We start from the raw sequence: 14426 nt of genomic DNA, 5'->3' as shown, positions 1-14426 counted from the left end.
TCTAGCATTATTCAAATATTGCCATCATTCTATGGATTTAGTAACGAGGACTCATACAAATACTTGGATGAATTTCTTGAAATTTGTTCTACAGTAAAAATCCAAAACTTCTCCGATGATGCCCTTAGGTTGAAACTGTTTCCTTTCTCACTTAAGGATAAAGCCAAGCATTGGTTAAGCTCCTTAAACTCTATAACCATTTCAATTTGGGATCATCTTCGGAGAGAATTTCTCAAGAAATACTTTTCAATTGAAAAAATAAATCAAATTAGAAAAGCTATCACTAGTTTTTTCCAATTGGAGGGTGAACTTTTTCATGAGACATGGGAAAGGTTAAGGGACCTCATTCGTAAATGTCCACACCATGCCATCCCTAAATGGCAACTTTGTCAATATTTTTATGATGGTTTATCGGAGAAACACCGACAAATGGTTGATGCATCATGTGGTGGGACATTCATGCTAAAGAGTGAGGATGAAGCCTGGCAGCTCTTTGAAACACTTAGTGAGAATTTCCTACATCATATGTCTGCCACTTCTAGAGAACAACCCATGCTTCAATAAAAAAGAAGTAAAATTTATCAGATTGAAAACGTCATGGATATCCACAGTAAGGTAGATGAACTGTCCCAAAAATTAGACCATTTTCTAAATATTGGACAATCCCCGATTCCACCTAACCCAATCCAAAAGTTTGTGCATTGTGTGCAAATCTGAACCATTTTGTTAGTGAATGCCCAGCCACACCTCAAGTTCTTGAGTTTGTGCACGAGCAGGTTCAGCAAGCTCAAGTCCAACAAGCTCGCAAACCAGGAAATGATCCATATTCGAACACTTATAACCTTGGCTGGAGAAACCATCCAAATTTTTTCTGGAGACCACAACCAGTGGTTGGCCCTGCTGCACCTCGATCTCAATATCAGGACCCAACATATAGGCATGGACCATACCATCAATTTCAAAATACTCCTCAACCATCTACTACTGGTCACAGCTCAGCTTTTGAGGAAAAAGTTCTGAAAGCACTAGAACGATTAGAAGTCAACACTCAGATCTTTAACTCCCACACACAATCCATTGCTAAGCTAGATACCCAAATAGGTCAACTAGCGACTGCATTCAGTAGGAGGGAAGGAGAAAAATTACCTAGCCAACCCGAGAGCAACCCAAGAGGACAATTTGTGATTGAGAGTTCTAATACCCCAGAAGCTTTTTCTGAACATGCCAAATCAATCATGACTCTGAGAAGTGGGAAGGTCATTGAACACACTAGTAAAACCAATGAGACCGACCCTAAACCTCTAACCGAAGTCAAATCACCCAAGAACAAGGAGGACCTTAAAATAGAGAATGAACCAACTACACCGGAATCATTTTATTTGCCTAAAGTCCCATTTCTGGATGCCCTGAAAGCCCCTATTCCTGTAGATAAGAAGGGAGGAAGACTCAACGAGATGTTAGAATTATTTAAGCAAGTCCAAATTAATCTTCCCCTTCTAGATGCAATCAAACAGGTCCCTGCTTATGCCAAATTTTTGAAGAATTTGTGTACCTAAAAACGTAAATCTAGATCACAAATTTCAAAGAAAGTACATCTCACTGAACAGGCTAGTTCTGTCGTCCAGCATGCCACTCCTCCAAAGCTTAAGGACTCAGGAGCTCCCATCATTTTCTGTGTTATAGGAGATTATCACATTGAAAAAGCTCTTCTGGACTTAGGGGCAAGTGTGAATCTTTTATCTAGTTCAGTGTATGAACTTTTTGGTTTTGAAGAACTGAAATCCACATCAATCACACTACAATTAGCCGACAGATCAATTAAAGAATCACGTGGAATGCTTGAGGATGTCTTGATCAAGGTAGATGAGTTTTACTTTCCAGTAGATTTTCTGGTTCTCGACATGGAACTAAGTGGCAACCCCAGATAAATTTTTATTATCTTAGGACGACCCTTCCTAGCTACGGTAAATGCATGCATTAATTGTAGGACAGAAGTCATGGACGTATCGTTTGGGAATAAGAAACTGAGACTGAATGTGTTTGGTGCTTCCCAAAGACCATCAATGGATAGTTGCTTCGAAGTAGATACACTAGAAGACATTATAGAAGATGCAACACCCACAATTCTAGCACCAGACCCCTTAGATACTTGCTTGGCTCACTTTGGAGTGTATGACTTTGAGAGATATATGAAAGAAGTTAACACCATGTTGGATACACCACACGATAAAACTACTCCTCCATGGATAATCAAGTATGAGCCATTGCCCACATTAGCCAATACATCAATAGTCCCATCTTTAGAATCACCACCTACGTTAGAATTGAAACCCCTTCCTACTACGCTCAAGTATGTATGACGTCTGGCTGAAGACGTAAAACTTAACGCTTGTTGGGAGGCAACCCAATGATTTCATATTTTTTTTTTACTTTACTGTAGCTGCAAGAATTTAGAACAAGAGCCTATTAATCAATGAAGCTATCTTCAACTTCCGAAGGAAAATTATCCCAGGTGCACTCTCTCCTTTTATTTTCTTTGCTTTCCTACTCCATTGAGGACAATGTAGATTAAGTTGGGGGGGAAGAAAATTAATCAAATCTTCGAGTATGGTCAGAAATAATTAATTTTATGTATCCGAATTTTATTTTGGTTAAGAGTCAATTAGGCATCCTAATCAATGAATGATTAATGGTCAAGATAATTTTAGAAATACTGAAGAATAAATTATTAAAAAAATTCAATGAATGGTAGGGTTTAGACTAGACCAAATTTTAAAAGTGATTCTACAACCCTCTTCTTACTGATCTCAATAAAGAGTCTGCTTCATGAGAGATTGGGTGGAAAGGTCGAGTTATGCAAAAATTCTTCTTAAAATTTATTTAAAAAAAAAATATTAGTTTCCTACTGAGTAACCGGGCTCCTTCGCCTAAGTAAGTGTTGTGGTTCATGTAAAAAGGTAGGTAATATTAAAAAAAAAATAGTGGGTAATAAGGAGACTAAATTGCAAGAAGATAATAAACCTCTCTCACATTAAGTTAGAAGATTTAAAGAGTAAAGTAGGGAGTTGGTGAAAGAAAAGCTCTTGAAATTTTTTTAATTAATACTTAGTCACTAATTAGATCAAATTGATAATCCAATGAAGTATCTCTTTAATGATCTGATCAGGTATCATCTACCTTTTGGGATGCCTAACCTAACTTTTTATTCAAGATCGAGTCGGTACACAATGCTGATATATCTATTTTACTCGAAGACGAGCAAAATTCAAATTGAGAGGTGTGATAAACACTTAATTTAAGTCATTTAAAACAAAAAATTATATTTAATTTATTTTATTTATTAAGAATTTGATGCTTCTTTTTATGTTTTACAGGAAAGGTGATCGCCGATACAAAGAGTCCGATTTATAGATCAAAAAGACTCAAGTTTGAAGAAAATTAGACTTAAAACAAAATTAAAATAAAAAGAAAGATGCATACGGTATTATAAAAAATGAAGATACTATGCAAGAAATCTAAAGAGGATATAGAAGTCATTTTAAAGAAACAAAAGTTTCTTTTTGTAATCGGCAAGGAGCAGTCACGCAGTCATGCAAGACGCACGGTCATGCAGACGTGCGGTCATGCAGGCGCGCGGTCACGCATGCGAGCGGGTGCGCAGGCGAGCGCGGAGGCATGGACGAGCGGCAGCGTGGGCGCGAGGCAACGGGCACGAGGCAGCGCAGGTTCGTGGGAACAGACGGGCGATGGATTGAAAATTAAAGGAAAAAATATATATTTGAAAATACTTCAAGAGGAAGAATTTATATTTTCTTTATCTGCTTGTGATCTTTTCATCTCATCCATCCATCTTTTAGTCCTTAGTATTTTCTTTAGTCCCACATTGAAAAACCATGTAAAACTCCTCCCTCCTAACACCTATAAAAAGGCTTTTGTACTCTCATTGGAGGGGGTGCCCAGAAATTCTTCTAGAGCCTTGCATAGAGGAATAGAAAGGGACTACTTCATGAGCAGCTAGGCTAGCAATCTCGGGACTGGAGAAGAAATTTTGTAACGATACAGAGATGGTTTATTGTTCTAAACTTTCTTGTATTTCTTTATATGCAATAAAGATTATGCTTTTTATTTAAATCATCATGAGTTCTTTATTTGCTCTCTTTCATATGCTTTTATTTATGCTTTCTTGTTAGATTAATATTAGGAATAATTTTTACTTTTCAGAGACGTACCGTGATCTACAGGTACGGGGCGTACCGAGGAAAGAAGAGTTGTTTACCTAGTACTTTTCAGAGACATACCGTGATCTACGGATACGGGGTGTGCCGAGGAAAGATAGGTATTTTTTCTAAGATTAATCGCATCTATTTAATTAAAAAAGAGATACAACTCTGCTAGTGCAAAATTAATTCAAAACTTTCGAGCTCTTTATTTTTTAATTACATCAATTTTAAAATAATTTATTTTCTAAATCAAAATAATGCTTCTTTCTTTTATTTTGTAATCTCAACTTAGCCCAAGGTCTCTGAGGATACGATCTCGACTCATCCTACCTACGTAGTGAATAGAGTTATTTTTGATGCTATCAACAACTATGCATCAGTAACCTAGTACGAAACTGAATCTCCCAAGATGGCCAGATAAGTTATGATAAGTGGGGGTCCCCCATTGCTTTTCTTGGATACCAATCAAATTGACTAGGTCAGATAATAGAATCAATTAAATAACCACCATCTAAATACTTGTCTTAGATGCCAAATTGGTTGATTAGAATCAATCAGATTAACCTATTGAAATGGATGCAAACCACTGAGTCAAATTTGATCTTGAGTCAATCAATTCACATCAAAATATGAATTGATGTGACCAACTACAACTAAACTCGACTTTGAACTCCTTTGACCTAATCCTAATCAACCATTGATTAGGTTCGATCAACTATTCAAAATCGACAACGGATTCTATTTTGATATAATCAATTTGATCTTAATTGTAGTTTGATCAATAGACCTAATTTATTCAACCCATATCCACATGCAATAATATAATTTTAAATCCAATAAAAATTTTTAGATTATATTTCATTGCATGTATTAGTGACTTATGGTCTTAAAACTATTTTAGATCTAAACCTAATATCATATATCATATATATGTAGTTTCATATCTAAACTAAAACATGTATCACATATATATTAAATTTTAGATCTAAAATTAAAATTATATATATCAAATATATATATATAATCAGATCAAAAATAATGATTAAAATATTTTTAAAAATATTTTTCAAAAAATCGATTCGCATCAAACTAGGATAACCTTTTCAACATAGGGGGTAAACCCCATACCAGGATAATCTTATACCAGTTTAATGTGAACTTTTAATCATTCTAATTTTAGATCTAAATATGAAATAAGACATATCACATATACTAATTTTTAAATCTAAAAGATTAATTTAATTACTTCAAAAATAATTTTCAAAACTGATCAATCTTGTGCTAGGACAACCTTTTCAATATAGGGAATAAACTCTATACCAGGACAACCTTACACTAGCACAAGATCAATTTTAAATTATCAAAACTTTCAAAACCAAGACAAAAATTAGATCATGCATGTCTTTCAAAATTAATAGCTCTGATACCACTATTAGAAAATCGGATAGGATGTATGTATAGATTTCAAAAATCTTTTTCAAGAGCAGCAGAAAATGAATCAGGTTAAATCCTTTAACCCCACATACATTAGACCTCATCTAATCTTACCCATGTCCCAGAATAAAGATATGCATATAATCTAAAAATTAAAATAAGTATAAGATCAAATCTTAATATCTTTGCATGGGTAGAAATTTACTGCTACCGATGATCTCAGATTTGAAGATTCTTAAGCAGCACACGTGTCCTACCTCTATAGGTATCCATCGGGATCAACTTTGAATCTTTTTTCTCATGGTATATCCTTCTTCTTTAAGAAAGATCTATATCTCTTTGAACCTTGATCAACAAATGATCTCAACTATAACTTCAACTCTTGAACTGCAGCCTCCTTCTCCTTATTTCTTGCTATAAAAGAGACTCTTCTTCTTCTTGGCGCGTGGAATACAGATACCCAACCCTTGGGCATGAAAAAGAGAAGAGGGAGAGAGGGTGTGGTGTGGAGAAGGAGAGAGGAGAGTTTTGATTTCACAAAATTCTATTATTCTAAAATCCTAAGAGACTGTCTCTTTATATAGACCCTTCCTTGATCCAAATCAAGAACCAATTAACTTAAAAAGGCTAGTTCTTATCTCATAAGAATTTTTATTTTTTTAATCTGATTATTTTTTATTAAAATCAGACTTAATTGGTAGGACATCAACCTCTTTTGGCAAGTATATAGGGTACCCCAATCAGATAAGGTAGATTGAGTAGGTGCCCCTTATAATAGAGGGCAAGTAGATGGGGCGCCAACACTTGTTGCCCCTTAGGATTTTTTCATGCATAAGAGGAGGGGCGTAGCCCCTCTCTCTCCCCTTCCACACCAATGCAAGAGAAGGGGTGGGCCCCTCTCTCTTCCTCTTGCCAATCCAAGGTTGGCACCTCTTGGTCTTTTCAAAAGAGATGCATGGCGCCATCTCTTCTTTTCCTTAATTCCATACATAATATTAGAAAATAAATGAGGAGATAATGAGAAGATATTATGGAGATAATGAAGAGATAATTTAGTCAACTCATTGACTTAATCCAATCCTCTTGGGCTTACAATTAGGCACCCAGTTAAACCCTAATGAATTTAGGTTAGGTTCAATGTAATGGACTTGATCCAATCTAAGTCCTGAGAAGAATTAGGTTTAACTATGTGCTAGCATGGTTCTCTTAAACCCAATAGAATTTCAATAAATCCTAATATAATTAGAACTTCATAAGTCCAATTGATAAATTCAAGATTAAATCCCTTAATGTGCGACCCTATAGATTTTATTCTATCTGGTAGTGAGATATATTGTGATCTTCATCACAATATCATCAAAACTCCTTTCGATGGATTGGAACAATTCTAACTCTATCTTTTGAGGATCATCAAACATCAAGACGATATCCAATGAGTCCCACAATCTATCAATGACACTTAACAGTATGTAGTAGCAATCTAGTAGAATGAAACTGTGAACCCCTAGGTGTAGTTTTCGTATGATTCAATCCTTCTATCATGAGTCTTGACTTAATGAAGGTCATGGAGAACTCGTCAGATCCTATCATCAGTCATATGCTAGATTGACTCGACTCGAATTCATTTGTGAATTTCATGAAATTTTTTTTTCAGTATTCACACTTGCTTTGGCTAAAGATTTTCTGAACTCGATCTCGCGAATCGCATAGGACTTCTTTTTTTCTATCAAGGTCGATAGATTCCATCTAGGTACATCCTACTACAAACAACAAACTTGAACCTACTATAGGCAATATACACAAAAAAGATCCGAATGGCTAGGGATCAAGAAAACGTGCAGTCAAACCCATTAGCCTCACTGCAAATAGTCAATGACACCGCAGATCAAAGGATCACTCACACTACTGTAGCATTGAGAAGACCACTGATGAGTAAATAAATATCAAAATTATTTCTTGTGTTGATCATGTTCAATGTAAATTATTCTTTAACAACCATCTGCACCTTTATCTCAATGTTCCCATACTATAGACTCGAGACTCATCTGTCCATAAGGGAGGTGAATTATGCATCGATTTTGAATGGATTGATCACTGTCCTCTGTGACGATCCTTTGATTGAGAGCATTTAAAAATTAACCACTAATTAATATATATCTCAAATTCTCAATACTTTGAGAATATATAAAAATCATCTTTGTTAATTTCTAGAGCAAATCATAGACACATAAACATGATTAGAATAAAAAAATCCTTTATTGATAATAAAAATATTATAAGTACAAGATTAAGTCTTAAAATTATAAAATATTTTAGCCAACAATTAGCTTCTAAGGCACAAATCTAACACTAGGTGTCACTGATGGATTGTAAGAGCTCACTAGAGTTACTCAGAACTGACAATCCTCGATGAGTTAAAGTAAAATTATTCTGACCTATTGAAAAGAGTTTCAATGATACTATGATAGAAATCATTGTATATCTCACTACTAGATAAAATTGAATCTATGAAATCACATAATAAAAAGATTAAATCTGAAATAAGTAATTAGGCTTATGAAGTCTCAATTGGATTTGCAGAAATTCTATTGGATTCAAGATAACCTTGCTAGCACATGATTGAACCCAATTTTCTCTTTATATTTGAATTACTTATTTAATAAAATTAATTCAAATTAATTATCTACTAATAATCTTAATGAATTAGATTCATTAAGCTTCAATTATTGGGTACTTAGGATTTTGGATCATATGAATTAAGGGATCAAATCTTTAATCAATTTTCTTGATTGTTTGCATGGGGCACCACTTGATTTGATCAAGTTGGGCGTGTCCACCTAAAGGAAGATGTGTGGGACCAGCATGGGGCATCTCCTAGGCTCCATATGGCATGTAAAAAAATAAGTGCAAAGGTTTCAATAGTTGGCGCTTAATGGATCTCCTAAAGGGGTCAAATAACTAAGGGAATAAAGATTCCTAATGCAAGTAGGACATGTATTAAGAGGCTATTTTGTTTTGAATGTATTCAAACTTTTTGCCAATTTAAAGGGACTTTCTTTAAAGCTCCTTACTTCTAATTTCCAGCAGCCCATACCTCCCATAAAACCTCCCCATGCCCCCTTTCTCTTCTCCATCTCTTCTCTCTTCTAGCTCCAACGCCCAAGGAGCTTGGGTGTCTTCCATCTTCCATGCCCAAAAAGAGTTTGGGTGTCTCCTTTGCATACTAATTTTCAGACCTTGATTGCTTCATAATCAAGAAAAAAAAAGCAAGAGAAGAAGAGAAAAAAAGATCAAAAAAAGAATCAAATAGTTGATCGTGATCCAAGCTTCATTCAGATTCACAGAATGATCGTTCTTAGAGAAGAAAGATCAACATCAAAAATGACTATTCTAGACTGGTCCTGAGTGGATACCCGTAGAGATCAGATACTTACACAATTAAGAAAAAATCTACTCTCTTGCATATCTATATTTGAATAAAAGAATTGTGAAATAGTTATGTGATTCGATCACATATTGAATTTCAGCATAAAATTCAACATGTGTGCAATTTCAGCATGTGAAATAGATCTTTTTATTCTATATTTTATACATGCATGATTTAAATTAAAAAATATTTTAATCTTCTATTCTATTATATTATTTAAAAAAAAATAAAATATATATGACATAAAATTTTAACAGTGGTATCAGAGCCATAGGTTTCATGTGTATGAAATTGGCATACATATTTTGAAAAGAGTTTTAAAATTTGATTTTTCTTGATACATAAGATGTATAGATGATTGCTCTAAATCTAAAATTTATTTAAATTTAATTTTTAGTTCATATATTTGATATATGAAGGTATGTATAGATCTAAAATTTATTCTAGATCGATTTCTAGTTCATGTTCTATATGATATATAGATGCATGCATAAATCTGAAAATTATTTTGATCTGATTTATGATTCATATATGAGATATATGATTGCATATTTAGATCTAAAAATTAGTTTCAATATGATTCATGATTTGTATATGAGATATATGATATCATATTATGATCTGAATTTTTGTTTAGATCTAAATTTTGCATACATATATGAGATATATGTTTGTATGTTGAATCTAAAAATTAGTTTCATGATTTAAAATTTATCTTTTATGTAAAAAATTTAGATCTAAAATTTAATTTTAAAATCTAAAATTTATGTTTGTGCATGAGGATTTTAATCATAAAAAAATCAAAAATTAAGTCATGTAATTAGATTGTATCTAGGATTTTTGATTTAAACATAATAGATCTGGTTCGATTAAGTAATTGATCAAACTCAATCAAGTATTGATTAAGATTAGATCAATTAAGTTATAAGATCATATAATTATTATTGATCAAATCGATTAAATTCATATGTAGAATTGATTAACCTAAGGACCTAATTTAGCTCGATGGCTTGAGCCTGATTCGCTTAAACTAACCTATTTAGACCAATTGACCTATTGATGTCTAAAGTAAGTTATTGAGAGGTATAGTTATTTAATTGATTTCATTCACTGATCTAACCAATTTATTGGTGTTTAAGAAAAGCAACGGGGGGATCCTAATCGATCTTCACTTATCTGACCAATTTGAAAGATTGAGTCTTGAATAAAGTTGCTTGGCAGTTTGGTTTGGCACATACCGATTAGATTGGTCATATGATGACTAATTAGATGAAACCTAAATCTAAACCTTTTTATAAATATTAAGTCCATAGATCTTCCACTATTATAGAAATCAAGACGTGATACAGGTCTTGATTGTTCTTGGCTAGTTACAGTGGTTCAATTATATCGAAAACATGCAACCACTCAATTAACAAAGAGTTACTCCAGGGTAAAGATGGGGTTGGGCCCAATAACTATTAGGTGAGAGTCTCAATGACGGCTTTACATCTGCTTATAAACGGTGAGTTGGACTTAACTAAAAAATATGATCAATAACTGTTAGATGAGCCCACATGACTTAGAGATCAAATCGCTGCAACATACTTAAAGAAGTATTTGGATAAAAAGTTATCCATGCATCGATGTGCATGTTACTAATAACTGTTAAGGAGGTATATGACATCGATGGGACCGCAGCACTCACAAGAAATTTAATTATCGCGTTAGGATTTTCGTTTCTCACCTGGAGAGTGGAGGGATCTAAAAAAATAGTGGGAGTAATTGTTTGCTTTTTAAAGTTTCTAAAGCAAATATAAATTTAAAGTATAAAAGTCTAACTTGAATCTCTACTCTTGCAGTTAAATAATATCAGCTTCAAATCCTCTAGCCCACATCTGGTGCTCATTTGGCTGTCAGAATTATCATTCATAATATGTTGATTTAGTTGTGTCTTTCTGATAATGGTCAGGTTGGTCGAGCCATACTCAGGCCTGATCACTCATTTGTTAGATGCACTAAATTCTGGCATGTTAATGGTTGGACATAACCAGAACTTTCAGTGGAGGTGCCACACGCCTGCTGAAGAGGTGTCTGGAGTAAAATTGAATATTAAAAATTATTTGATGAAATAATTGATTAAGAACCTACCTATGAGTGCACAAGGGTTGGTCGAGCCACACTCGGATCCATGTGCAATCCATGTGGATTCTAGTATCCACTAAGAAATTAGTGTAATTTCTCGAATTGAAGGTAGAGGCTATCAATTCGAATAAAATAGTCAGAGAATCTTTAGACTAAAATTCATATCTTAAGGCTTAATCAATTTATATACTAATTGGATTCTGATTTTTCTTTTATAGTTATGGCCACCACCTTGTCGCTCTGATTACTATTAGATAGTGATAAACTGATATGACCAAATTTCGATAGCTGGTGTCGAAAGCTCAAAATTATCCTGAAGCACGAACGGATCTTGTATGTGTTGACAGATCCGGCACCCGAAGAGCCAGCTCCGAACGTACGTAGCACGGTCAGAGACACTTATCAGAAGTGGCTCAACGATCGAACTATGGTTCATTGTATTATGCTGGAGGTAATGAATGATGAGTTCAGTCATAGTTTCAAAAATGCTCTACCATAAGATATGTTGCAAATGTTGAACGAATCTTTTAGCACATTCGACGACGTTAAGAGGCAGAAGACTATTTGTGCCATATTTAACGCTCGAATGAGGGAAGGAGCATCAGTCACTGATCATGTATTATACATGATTGAGAGCCTAAGCAAACTCGGCTTTTTCCTGCATTAGCAGTTGGAGAAAGATGCTATTCTGAAACTCTCTGCCCAAGTCCTACCTCACTTTCTTTACTCATTTTCGAATGACAAAGCCTGCAGTCAACTACCATGATTTACTGGGATTGCTGTAGAACTTTGAGAAGGATCACCAACTCCATAAGGAGTTGATGAATGTTGTTGGAGGATCTTCTTCTGGACGTCGATCCTTTAAGAAAGAGAAGAAGAACAAGAAGAATAAGAAAATGTGCAAAGTGCTGGGGCACCCAAGCCCTGTCAGACTAAGAAACCGAAGTCTGATTAGAGTCAGGTAGAATGCTTCTACTGTAAGAAGCAGGGATACTGGAAGAGGAATTATCCTCAATACATTATCTCTCTGGATCCAAACGGGCCGAGAAAAAAGTAAGTTATTACTGGATAAGGTAATTATATGATAACACCTTGTAATTTCTCAATTTATGATTCTACTATCTAGGTATTAGATATCGGAAGCCCTTTTAATATTTGTAATTTACTGCAGGGTCTGCAGGTCAATAGGAGATTTGAAGAAGGCGAGAGGCTTCTTAATGTTGGAGATGGAAGATCAATTTCAGTTCTAGCATTAGAGACTATTAAGCTTGTATTCAAGTCTAATGTAATTGTTCTAAGTGAATGTCACTTTTGTTCTTTTTTTTATTAAATATTATTTTTGTAGGCCTTTTGGTCATGTACGGTTATGAAATTTTAATAAAAAAATAATTTTAATATCATTATGAATGGTGTTAATGTGATGAATGGACAGCTGAACAATGGTATTTACATATTATCATAACCTGTTAGTGAAATGTACACATCCAGCAAATACCCTAGAATTAGTGATGTCTCTGATAGCTACCTTTGGCATTATAGGTTAGGTCATGTTAATAAGAACAGAATAAACAAGTTGACACAAAAAAAAATTTTCGAAGTCAGTGATTGTGAACCACTCCCAACCTGTGCTCCTTGTCTTCTTGAAAAAATAATTAAGTCACCTTTTACTGAAAAAGGTGAGCGAGCTAGTAAAGTTCTAGGTCTGATACATACTGATGTATATGGATCGATGAATACTAGTACCAGAGATGGATATTATTATTTCATTATATTTACAGATGACCTATCGAGATATGGGTACATCTACTTAATGATACTTAAGTCAGAATCGTTTGAAATGTTCAAACGATTCTGTAATAAAATCGAGAAACAAACTGAAAAAAGTATTAAAACTCTTCGATCCGATCGAGGAGAAGAATATCTCTCCAGTGAGTTTGTGACATACTTAGAAGAGAATAAAATTCTCTCACAATGGATCTCTTTTGGAATACCACAGCATAATGGTGTATCAAAAAGGAGAAATTGAACCTGTTAGACATGGTTCGATTCATGATCGACTTTGCAAGTCTGTCGATCTTCTTTTGGAGATATACACTCGAGTCAGCTTGTTATATTTTAAATAAAATTTCAAGTAAGTCTGTAAGTAAAATATCACATGAGATATGGACAGGGTGTAAGCCAACACTCTCTCACCTTAGGGTTTGAAAATGTCCTGCTTATGTCAAATATTTGAAAAATGACGAGCTTGGATCAAGGTCTGACAAATATCTATTTATAGGATATCTAAAAGAAATCAAGAGATATTACTTCTACCTTACTGACGAACCGAAAGTGTTCATCAGTAATAGGGCAGTCTTTTTAGAAAAGAAGTTCCTTGGTGAAGGAACTAATGCCTCAAAGATTGAACGTGATGAAGTTCGATCGATAGAAAAATTGATACAATCTAGTAAATCCATAAAGTCAGACTTGATTAGATCAAATCTAGAACCTATTGTAGAAACATCTTTAAGTAGATCCGATAGAGTACCGCAACAATCGGATAGATACTAAGGTTTCTTAATTCGAAACGAAGATCCAATTGAACTCGATGAGAACAATGAGGATCCGATCACCTATATGGATGCGATGCAAAGGTCTAACTCTGATAAGTGGTTGGAAGCTACAAAATCTGAAATGGAGTCCATGAAAGTCAATAATGTATGGACATTGGTTGACCCACCTAAAGGGATAAAACCTATAGGATGTAAGTGGATCTTCAAAAGGAAGAGGGGCATAGATAGGAAGGTGGAGACCTAGAAAGCCCATCTGGTTGTCAAGGATTACTGTCAGTGTTATGGTATTGACTATGATGATATATTTTCTCCTGTGGCAATGCTCAAGTCCATTCAGATCATGCTTGCGATAGCAGCATATTTGGACTATGAAATCTAATAAATAGATGTGAAAACAGTCTTCCTAAATGGAGAGCTAGAAGAAAAAGTGTATATGATACAACTTGAAGGTTTTATATCCACAGATGAGTCTAAGGTGTGCAAGCTTCGGAAGTCCATTTATGGACTTAAGCAGGCATCTCAGAGTTGGAACATGCATTTTGATAAAGTGATCCGAACATATGGCTTCATTAAGAATGGAAAGAAACCCTGCATATACAAGTGGGTCAATAATTCTATGATAGTATTTCTTGTTTTGTATGTCGATGACATGCTTTTAATCGAAAATGA

General features: G+C 34.4%; 1 non-coding gene across 1 annotated transcript; it reads right to left on the bottom strand.

Moving 5' to 3' along the window:
- Positions 1-265: 265 nt before the first annotated feature.
- On the bottom strand, positions 266-371 carry LOC140853906 (small nucleolar RNA R71). Its single transcript, XR_012137048.1, has one exon. It is a non-coding gene; the product is annotated as a small nucleolar RNA R71 (small nucleolar RNA).
- Positions 372-14426: the final 14055 nt, after the last annotated feature.

This window comes from Elaeis guineensis, chromosome 14 (genome assembly GCF_000442705.2).
Source record: "Elaeis guineensis isolate ETL-2024a chromosome 14, EG11, whole genome shotgun sequence".
Taxonomy (NCBI): domain Eukaryota; kingdom Viridiplantae; phylum Streptophyta; class Magnoliopsida; order Arecales; family Arecaceae; genus Elaeis; species Elaeis guineensis.
This window is presented reverse-complemented; position numbering and strand designations above follow the sequence as displayed.